This window comes from Monodon monoceros, unplaced genomic scaffold (assembly GCF_005190385.1).
Source record: "Monodon monoceros isolate NGI ecotype Baffin Bay Population unplaced genomic scaffold, NGI_Narwhal_1 Super_Scaffold_21, whole genome shotgun sequence".
Classification (NCBI taxonomy): Eukaryota; Metazoa; Chordata; class Mammalia; order Artiodactyla; family Monodontidae; genus Monodon; species Monodon monoceros.
In genome coordinates this window covers 44668592-44680144 of record NW_021703778.1, presented here as the reverse complement: position 1 = coordinate 44680144, position 11553 = coordinate 44668592, and the positions used below count along the sequence as shown (strand labels likewise).

At 44.3% G+C, this 11553-nt stretch overlaps 1 protein-coding gene across 2 annotated transcripts in view; it reads right to left on the bottom strand.

Annotated features, from left to right (window-relative positions):
* The window catches only part of MCTP2 (multiple C2 and transmembrane domain containing 2), a 247867-nt gene extending 236568 nt beyond the window's left edge, over window positions 1-11299 (bottom strand). The window contains exon 1 of one of the 2 annotated variants that reach the window (XM_029236801.1): window positions 11181-11299. The gene's annotated coding sequence lies outside the window, so the exon portion shown is untranslated. The remainder of the gene's footprint in view (window positions 1-11180) is intronic. The other variant, XM_029236802.1, reaches the window with a different exon arrangement.
* Between the last annotated feature and the right edge of the window lie 254 nt (window positions 11300-11553).

Genomic DNA, 11553 nt, shown 5'->3' with positions numbered 1-11553 from the left:
ACACACACACACACACACACACACACACACACACACACACACACACATTCATATACTAGCGCATAGTAACAGTATAAATATGTGTGTATGTAAAGGGGTTTTGCTCTATACTGTTTCATACCATGCTTTATCACATAATGTTAAAAGCAACAATAAAACCAATGTTTTATAAATTCTAAGTCAGTTAGCTCTGACTCATAGCCACTACCCAAAAAAACAACATTTCAAGGCAGGGGCTGGTTTTCCAACTGGCTAGATTCGGAATGTTATTACAAACCAAAAAAACTACCAAAATCACACTGACAAGACATCCAGAACTGGTCAGCAAAATTTGCATTAAAAAAATAGTTTAACCGGGCTTCCCTGGTGGCGCAGTGGTTGAGAGTCCGCCTGCCGATTCAGGGGACACAGGTTCGTGCCCCGGTCCGGGAAGATCCCACATGCCGCGGAGCGGCTGGGCCCGTGAGCCATGGCCGCTGAGCCTGCGCGTCCAGAGCCTGTGCTCCGCAACGGGAGGGGCCCCAACAGTGAGAGGCCCGCGTACCACAAAAAACAAAAGAAATAGTTTAACCAAAGCACCAACTTATCTTTCATTATATGTGAATGTCTGTAATGTTTCTTATTGGAATGAATGCAGATGACACTAATAATCATTCTGTTCAAAAGCACAGGACATCAGTTTGCAGGGTGTTGGGGAGTTTACCTTACACCTCTCCACTCCCACTTCCACCACATCAGCTTCATCTGCTGTCACATCCTACGAGGCCACAGTCTCTACGTCCACTAAAGGAGGGTTCTCAGGAGGTATGGCATAAGCAGAATGTCCAGCACAATAACTCCAGTTTCTCCAAGACCACGTCAAACAGAACATCAACCTCATCCGTATACTGTGGGCCCTTAAAAGATCTCTTTTGATAAATGGGCCTAATGCTCAGAAATAGATGAGTAACAAAAAAGCACCTAGATTTGATCAATTCCACCACAGGAATTTTACTTGGATTTTGAAGTGCCAACATCTGCATGTTACATCAATTTAAAAACACAGAAACACTATGAGGTAGCTCTCCTGTGAACACTAGGGAATTACGCGTGGTGTTCAGATGGAAGGGACCACCTGCTTTGCTCCGCAAATCTATTACAACAATTACGTGTTTTATGCATCACTTGGGTCAGATAAAGGAGAGAGACCTTTCCAGAATATCCAGCTTCATGTATTCACAATCTTTGGGCATGAAACTGCTCTAAAGCAATATATTTATCAAGACCATGCCAAATCCATGTCCAGAAGAGGGACTAGCAGGATTCCAGGGCTTCGCCGATGTGAAAGGTGAAAGGTTTCAACTATGCTTTCACCCTGGGAAGGCGCAGAGCAGCCTGCTTCCAACCCCAGGCTGCAGGGAAATTCCTGGAATCTTATTTGGAACAGGTCTTGTAGATTCTCTGGTCTTGTGGTTAAACAGCTTCACTGGGAAGCAAGGCAGAGTGGAATGGTTGAAATAGCACTGGCTGGAATGGAAGAGTAGGAAAAAAACTAAAATTCCATCCAATTGGGTAACCCTGAACAAGTTATCGGGCTTCTCTGAGTCTCACTGTTTTCTTCTATTAAAAGGGGATGACTCCTACCTAGGAGGGTCCCTGACAGGATTAGAGTAAATAAGATAATGCTCCCACCTAACAGAAGCTCAGCAATGGCAGGCAGCTAGCACACTAAACGAAGGAAATCACAGCTGAGCCTGTACGACCTGTAAACTAGGAAAAGCCAAAAACTCCTTCCATTAAAGGAAAAAAACACTATCAATGAAATGGCACATATTGGCGATTGAACCCCAAAACTAAGCAATAAATGAGTGATTTAGGATCTTGAGCACATGGTGACAAAGCTAGAAATGACACAAGACTGGAAGTTGGAAAGAAAGTAGTTAATAAAGCAACTGAATATTAATCTGTTATTATGACCAGGGCCACGCCTCTGTGTTTAAACTTTTGTGTGTGTGTGTTTTTAAAACATTTAAAACATTTCAGAACAATTCCTCATGTACCTCTTCAGCTCTGCTATGTCTTCTTTTTCAAATATTAACACAGGAAACTTCCTGAAAGCCTTCTTTCTCATGCTTGGCTAAAGCTAAGTATCTCTGTGCCAGCTCACCTGAGATTAAAGAGAGTGAAAGAAATGTCAGAGAAAGTCTACCTGTTTCGACAGGCCTAAAATGCTGAAGACAACTTGTGCCAAGGATTCCTAACAAGATCCAAAACACTAAACTATGTAGAAAGTGCATGACAAATAGAAGAAGACATAAGGAAAATGGGGGTAAAGTGTCTGAGAAGATGGAGATAGTGAATTACGGAGCCTGGTCCAGCAACAGACAAGAAACTACAGGACAAAAAGTAACAGATACAGGGCTTCCCTGGTGGCGCAGTGGTTGAGAGTCCGCCTGCCGATGCAGGGGACACGGGTTCGTGCCCCGGTCCGGGAAGATCCCACATGCTGCGGAGCGGCTGGGCCCGTGAGCCATGGCCGCGGAGCCCGTGCTCCGCAACGGGAGAGGCCACAACAGTGAGAGGCCCGCGTACCACAAAAAATAATAATAATAAATAAATAAATAAATAAAAAGTAACAGATAGATTTTACCTGACAGATTGGACAGATTTTGTTACCAACATATGAGGGTAAAGAAGCTTCCAGCATCTCTGGGCCCCAGGTGGTTCATGAAGGGCCATCAGGAGGTGAAAGGGCTGACCCTAAAGGCATTTCCAAACTACAAACCTAGAAAGCTAAGCTAATTTTATATATTTATATATAATCTTTCACATTAGGCAAGACTATCATAGCAATAATGTTAGCTATTGTTCAGGTAATGCAATGTTCTTTTCTGACATACTACCTAAGTTCTCAGACTAACCCTCAACATCTTTCATAATGCTAAAAATAGTCCTCCTCACAACCAAAAAGTATTACACAATCATTATATTTGTTTGTTTCTAGTTTGGTTTGGGTTTTGCAGGGGAGGAGTGGTTGTTTTGTTTGTTTTTTGTGGGTTTTTTGGGTTTTGCTTCTTGGATCTCTGAACATGGTCACAGTCACACAGATAAAAGTTGATATGGAATTTAAGGGAAAAAAAAAAAGTTCATGAAGAACCTAGGGGTAAGATGGGAATAAAGACACAGACCTACTAGAGAATGGACTTGAGGATATGGGGAGGGGGAAGGGTAAGCTGTGACAAAGCGAGAGAGTGGCATGGACATATATACACTACCAAATGTAAGGTAGATAGCTAGTGGGAAGCAGCCGCATAGCACAGGGAGGTCAGCTCGGTGCTTTGTGACTGCCTGGAAGGGTGGGATAGGGAGGGTGGGAGGGAGGGAGACGCAAGAGGGAAGAGATATGGGAACATATGTATATGTATAGCTGATTCACTTTGTTATAGAGCAGAAACTAACACGCCATTGTAAAGCAATTATACTCCAATAAAGATGTAAAAAAAAAAAAAAAGTTGAATACTTTCTTTTGGGTTTTCCTGATCAGTTCACAGCTCTCATGAACATTCTCTTTTATTAGCTGACTTTTAATGGACAAAACAGGCTATTCTAAACTTTCAGTTCCTCAAAAGCATCCATCCGTTTCTCAAAACAACCTCTCTGATCCTTCCAAATCTTCTTCCTGGCTGAGGTGCCTGCCCATCCTTCCTGCTAAGCACTGGCAGCCCTGCCCCTGGAGGCGTCCTTCACTACTTAACTCCTACCACCCACTGTGCCTTTATCCTTAACTAACAGCACACTTTATTGTACTCACCTGTCAAGCTGTCTGACTTCCCCTCTAGGCTCTAAGGAGACAGAGCTCTCTGCTTTATTCACAAGGAAAACTCTAGCACATAGCATGCATAATACACAATTAATAGCTTTTGGATAAAAGAACAAATATTTATGTATTTCAGGTACTTTCTAACACATGTTTTAAACAAGCCATCAGCTTAACTTTGAGCACCTAAGAAAACCTGTATCTTCTATACAAATGAATCTTGTAACATCTGTATCGGTAGCAGCTACAAAACAGCCCTGGCCAATCTACATGCTATGTACTATCTACCTATATGTATGCATATGTGTATGCATGCATGCATGCATGTATGTGTATATGTGTGTATACGTGTGTATGTATGTGTATGTACACATATGGCCAATCTACATGATATGATTCATTTACCATAAACATGATACACAAATGATAAATGAGTGTTTTTAATAATACAACATGACAAATTAAGAGGAAAGATGGTAAGGCATTTTAACTTGTGACAATAAGATGGGCTCAAAATCTGAAGACCAGCTTTCCGCAAGCCCCTTATCACTCTCCTGCCTGGCCTCCTCCCATGGGCCAGAGCTCAGGCTGTCAAACTCGCAAAGGCCAGAGTGGAGGATTCATCTCCACCCTCTGAAGAAAGTGTAGAAGTAAACCTTTTTCATCTTTTCACGTCAAAGGAATTGGAGTGCGTTGCTATCCTGCCTACTCAGGAGAAATGCCCACATTTCCTCCGCGACCTGCTTCTCACTTACCACACTGCTTGGGAGACAGCATTTTTCAACCGCTGATAGTACGCCCCCACTGCATTATCCAGCTCTGCGATCAGCTGCATTATTCTATCAGTCTACCCAAAGCTCTACCTTGGAGTCATCCACACATTTCAAACTCACAACATCCACGAAACTCACGATTATTCTCTAGAAAACCGTCTTCTCTAGTCCTGACTTGTGTTACTGGCACCAACCTGGGGGCCCAAGACACAAACCTCAGCCCCAAGCAATCTCTCTCTCGCCACCCACATCCACCTGGTCACCTCTGTGACCTCCCAGATCTCTCTCAGATCCTTCCACACCTCTGCTTCCCTACTGCCTTACACTAAGCCCTATAACCTCAGTCCTGAACTATGGTAACATCTTAACTCCTCTCTTGACAACTCACTGCCAGAATTAGGGCATCTAACTCTGTTCACCTGTAACATCGCAGAGCAAGTTTTCCGTTCCTCGTCTGTAGGGATCACATCTGGCTGATCACCACTGCATTTCCTCCGAGTGCCTAACATGAATGCTTAGCACAACCAAGCGAGCAAAAATGACCACATGAATGAATGAACGCACGAGTGAGACAGCCAGTACTCTCAGAATTGCATTCTACTGCTTGCCATAACTCAGATTAATGTTTGTCTAAGTATTTGTCTCTGGAAAAGAAGTAAATGAGGTAGGAGACAGATGGGCCCCTGGGCCGGACAGCTGATGTTTGTTAAGTGGAGTAAAACTGAAGCTTTGTTCTTACCCAGACACTCCAAGGACAAAGCTAGTGGCAGAAGCTGAGCTCTGCTGAAGTAAAGAGATGAGATGACCACTCCTGAGGTCAAGGGAAACTTCCCTGTCTACACACGCACAGGAAGCCTCCTTGGGGTTCAAAAACGGAGGAGCACTACCCCATAGTGAGTGTGGACATGCACCCACAGGCCTCTGCAGTGAAATCCATCTTAGCAAAACGATGTGCACATTGGGGCTTCCCTGGTGGCGCAGTGGTTAAGAATCCGTCTGCCAATGCAGGGGACACGGGTTCGAGCCCTGGTCCGGGAAGATCCCACATACGGTGAAGCAACTAAGCCCGTGGGCCACAACTACTGAGCCTGCACTCTAGAGCCCACGAGTCACAACTACTGAGCCCAAGTGCCACAACTACTGAAGCCCGCACGCCTAGAGCCGGTGCTCCACAACAAGAGAAGCCACCTCAATGAGAAGCCCGTGTACCGCAACGAAGAGTAGCCCCCAGTCGCCGCAACTAGAGAAAAGCCCATGCGCAGCAACGAAGACCCAACACAGCCAAAAATAAAATAAATTTATATATTACAAAATAAAAAAAAAGATGTGCACACATGTTGGGGGGGGGTCCTAGAACAAGTCAGATGTGGGAAAGGAAACAAAATAATTGCCCAAAGGTAAACAAAGACCTGAAAGAACTGTCCTATATAAGGGATTTAAATCACCTCTTTACTGCTCTCCTCCTCATTAGAGAGGACGCCCATACCCTTTCTCTCTGGGTGTATATTTCTGCCTTGCTTCTAACTTAAATAAATAAACTGTTTCTCTGTGTGCTCTCCCATACATTATGCTGTGTCTCTAATAATAAACTTTGCACCTGTTTTTACAGTTTATGCCTCCTTGAAACATTCTTGCTTTCAATGGGGGTAAGAGCCAGGGCCACTTTGCTTCTAGGTGGTCTGGTGGCTAGGATTCCTGGTTTTCATCCAGGCTACCCAGGTCCAGGTCCTGGGCAGGAAACTAAGATCTCTCTTCAGGACAGCTCACTGCTGTCTCTCCGAGATCATAAAGAATTAGTAATCTGAGGCTCACACCCAAAAGCAAACCATCATTCTACACAGACACATGTACTCATATCTACAGCTATATATTCTTTACATGCTGCCTAGCAAGATGGAGCTATTCCATGATAAAACGTACAGAATTGTGGAGAATGATTTTTTTCAGAAAGAAAAGAAAACTGAAAATGCAAAGTACAGTTCTTCTAGATACCTTCCAGGACATGATGAACAAACACACCATCATCTTCAAGTCCTCTGTGGCCTGGGGAGGGAGGTTGGCCTTTAGAAGAGAGGTCCCTGTGCTAATATCCTGATCAAATCCTAGTATTCCGAAACAAGGCCACCTTCCACAATCATCCCCTGGGGAAATCCATGTAAGCCCATCATCATGCTGGGGAAAGAGGTGCTCCATGTTATGTAATCATATATACACAATCATATCCATTTACTTATGAAATTCTCAAAATTTGCACTTGGAGTGAATGACAGTAACATTCTTCCTCTCTCATCTGGCAATCTGTCCCTAAAGAAAAACTTGCTAACCCCAAGTGGTCAGCAAATTCCATGGGCCATTCCAAGCAGTTCCAGGCCTGCCTTCCAGACCTCTCCCACAAGGCCAACACAAAACAACAACAGTGATGGAAACTCTCCCAGACCTTCCCAGAGAGGGAAGATGGGCGGTGGAACCACACTGCCTGTGCCTGAATCCTGGCTGAACTGCTTTCCAATCACGTGACCTGGGACAACACCTTTGTCTCTCTGTGCCTTAGTTTTCTCACATTTAAATGGAGTGATCTTCATGTCCATCTCAAAAGTGGACAGGACCTCAGGAAAAGGCAACAATTAACAGAAAGGCAGATTAGAAATAGCCCAAGGGGAAATAAACAGGTAAACAACAAGGTCCTACTGTATAGCACAGGGAGCTATACTCAATATCCTGTAATAAACCATAATGGAAAAGAATATGAAAAAGAATATGTATATATATGTACAACTGAATCACTCTGCTATACATCAGAAACTAACACAGCATTGTAAATCAATAAAAAAAAAGGAAGAGCCTAAGTAAATAAATAAATAAATTATTGGAGTGATAACAGCTCTCTCTCTGGGGTTGTAATGATGATTAAAAGAGTTAATATTTCTTAATTACAATGCCTAGCACCATCTAAGTGCTCCATAAATGTCAGTGATAGTAAGGTAAGTTATACTACAATAATAATATATTAGCCTTAGTACCAATCTTACTCCTCTCCTTTCATCTTCCCAAGGGATTCTATGCCCTACTAGTTCTCTTAAACACTACAAGCAACGGTTCTCAAACTTTATAGCATACACCGGAATCATCTGGAAGGCTTCTTAAAACACAGATTACTGTGCCAGAGACACAGAGCTTCTGATTCAGAGGGCCTGGGATGGGGCCTGAGAACACACATTTTTAACAAGTTAATCTCAGGTGCATGGGTGCTGCTTGGTTTGGAAAGACACGTGGAAAGATACTAAGGGGCCTCCCTGCATCAGTGGAGGACAGTGTGTGGGTCCAAACCTCCAAGGCTTTCTATGGCCCTCCTAGACTGCCCTTCCCGGACTCTTCTATCTCAGTATCTCCACCCACAATTCCCAACTCAGTTCAAGCATCAAGACCTCTGTGCTGGCACCAACACTGTACTATCATCAATGAAATCAGCTCCAAGAGACCAGGTGCTCCCTGGCAATCAGAACCTGGCCTTACTCAGTGCATGGGACATAGAAAACCCTCGATAAACAGTGCCATAGAATGAAAGCTGGGACAGCCAACAGTCGAAGGCATCCCTGGAGAACCAACCAAACTGGAAGGTCTTAGACATCATCAGGGGCCTTCCTCTCAGAACTGTTCACTGGACGTGAAGTGCCCTGAGACCCCAATGAGCCCAGGATCTTCTCCGCCCCAGTCGGCAGCTTTTCTGCTCAGTGGACCATTGGTCCTTTGCCTCCAACCACAACTGTCGCTCCCACTCTTTGAAGGTAACGGAGCTTCATTTTCTGGACTCTCACTGGCATGGGCCCCAACGAGTGCTACAAGCTGCTGGGAAATGCTGAGTGTTCTCAGAGAGAAGGTTACAATCAGGAAGCTTTTTTTTTTTTTTTTTTTTTTAGGAAGCATTCTTATGTACGTGTTTCTGGTAAATGACCCAAAAAGATCTCTGCAGAAAGAGATAGCAATCTCCAGCAAATGCCTACAATTTCTTTTTCCATTCTAAATAGGCATTCACTTTCATAGCTAATTTTGTATTATTTTTCTTAACAAGGATCCCCATATTGTTTACCTTTCAGGTCTCACAAAATCTGGATCTTCCCGTTTCACACCTCATGCATACACTGCTCCTTGGCCCTTCGGCTCTTCTGTGAATTTCTCTAAATCATTACACACCCTGCCCCTTCATTAAAGCATCTTAACCAAGTCAAGCACACTTTTATAAACACCTGCTAGGCAGGATTTCAAATGCTTTTAGAAAGAAGTTCAAGGTGTCTTGTCGATTTCTCTGTCAAATGAAGATAGAGGGAAAAACAAATGTGCCAAGCACGATCCAGGCAGAATATCTACCTGATCCTCCCAACAGAGGCAAAAAGCCTTTCTTCAACAAAAAACACTTTCTTCAACACCTAAAGATAATTTCAATATGAAACCCCTCAATTTTTGTGTGTAATTACCAACAGTTATAAGGAAGGTTTTAAGAGAGCAAGTGTTCTCCATGTCAGGAAATATTATTTAAAATTCTAAGTACTATTTTCATTCTCATCCTACACAGTATAATAATTTTAATTTGAAAATCAATTGTGTGGTTTACATGCACTTAAAGAAACCATCAGTTGCGCTGTTATGGATCATTTACTCAAAAGACTAAACTGGAATTTTAGGATTCCTTCCTAAATAAGCACGTTGACATACTTACACTTCTAGAGATAGATTTAAGGAAAACTATATATATCTTTTAAAATAAATATTCATGATTATAGATTTATACACACACACAAAGTCTTTTCTAGGTGACAAAGGTGGCCTCTATTCACCCGTAAGCTATAAAAGGAAATTAAGATGAAATACGTTAAAGCACATGAATAAGAAAATTAGCTGATACTTCAGCATATGAATAATATGAATATTAGTTGATACTTCAATGTGTAATACACAAGGAATACATATAAAGTTTTACTAATTTGCCCAACTTGGCTATATTAGGTCCTTAAAAATATGTTAAGGAAGATACATAATAAATTTTATATTTTTTAAAATAGCTGTCCATCTTCTTGTCCCAGATTGGTTTCAGTTTAACAAGGAGAATGAAAACAAACAATGCTCGTTTTATTCATGGTGGTTACTTTAACTCTCAGGATGTGGATTGTTTTGTGAACATAAATTTGAAGTATTATTTCCATTAAAGCTGCAGATTTACACTATCTGTCTCACAGTAACTTGGAATAGTGAAAAAGCATGGGTTCTACACTCAGAAATACACACACTCAACTCCCAGGTCCACCAGTTACTGTGAACAAATTCCTGGATTCTTCCCTGCCTCAGTTTCTCATCTGTACAGAGGAAGTAACACCTACTTTGTATATTTTATGCAAGTTTTTAAGTAAAGTGACCAGCATGGTGCTTGGCACAGAGTTGATTCTTACCAACCTTAGTTTAAGGATGGTTTTGGATAATCCTTGTCACTCTGGATGAGAGACCAGGCTAATGATAAATATTCTCCAAAGATTTTCATTTTCCCTACATTTAAAATGCTTATTACCAGAGATCAAAGAGGTACCGTAAAGACAAAAGCACCATGTGCCACTGCTCTCTTTCTAAACACCCCCTTTGAGAAACGACTGCCCTAAAATTCCCTTTTGTATCCATACCTGTGCTACCACACAGCACAACAGCCTGGCCCTCACAGAGATCCCCCCCTTAACAGGCGTGCAACAAATATCAGTTAAATTGAAATGCTGCTGACCCAAGCAAAAACTGAATGCTAATGGAAATCGCAATCCATAGACCTGTTTGTGATTCGGTGTGTCGATGAAACAGGTTTTCTAGAGTCCCCAGGTTCACCGGGAGGCTGTTTGGTAACTTTACGTTCCCGATGCCGATGGAACTTCTAGAACAGACTCAGGTAAGCACCTAGACACGGGTGAAACCTTCACACAGCGCGCATATGTTCATTCAGACATTCTAATCCACTTCATGGAAACCCAGCCATATTTAAAAGCCATCAACGCACCATTTGCTTAACAAATGGGCAGTGCACTGGGGAACTCATTGCGGAAGCAATTGCCTCTCAAGGTCGCCACAACCATCACGATATATATATATACTTTTTAATGTGACAAGACACTCTGGAACCTACACAATTATCAGAAGGCTTTCAACTCTCGTGAGGGGGTGAGCAAATGTCCGCGCAAGGAACCGAAGCGGACTCTCCGGGTCTCCACGAAGGGAGCGCAACCAATCCCCCCCAAGTGAGGGACTGACCTCTGCACAAAGAGTCCCGGAGGTGGCAGTGACAAACTCCGCTGCGACCCAAGGAGACCTAATGAAGGTCCTTTAAAATACAAAGAAATCCTAGGGCAGGCTGCCCTCCCCCGGTGCGCCCTCCAGCACTCCGGTCCTCGACATACCTTTCTGACTGAACCGGCAGCTCCGGAGTTAGCAGCTCCACTGAATTCCCTTCCCGGTCGCTCAGGTTCCCCAAGTCCCCGGTTCTGTTGGCAGCGGACACCCCTTCACCCGCCAAAGAAGAGAGCCACCGGCGACCCGGTGCTCCGTCCGCGCTCGCGGCCAGGTGAACCCCGCACCGCCCTCACCTGTCCGAGGCCGCCTCCCAGGGGATGCAGAGAGGCCGGCGCACGCCGCTCACCTGCGCGGGCCCCGCCACCGCCGCTGCCGTAGCCGCTTGCATGCGCCAGGAGCTGCCGAGACGCGGCAAGAGCGGGCGCATCTCCTGAGGCAGCCAGACTTCCTCGGCCCCGCCTCTTACCGGCCACGCCTCCAGCTACCCCGAGAGCCTGCCCAGCCTCCAGGCGGAGGAGGCGGCCGCGCGTCACCTTGGCGCCCCCTCCCACCCGACCCGGCGCTGACGCCGCAGCGGGAAGCTCCGGCGGCTGCTGAGAGAAGGGGCCGCCGCTGGATTCCGGGTAATGGCTGGGTGAAGAGAAAGAGGTTACCCGCAACTCCTTC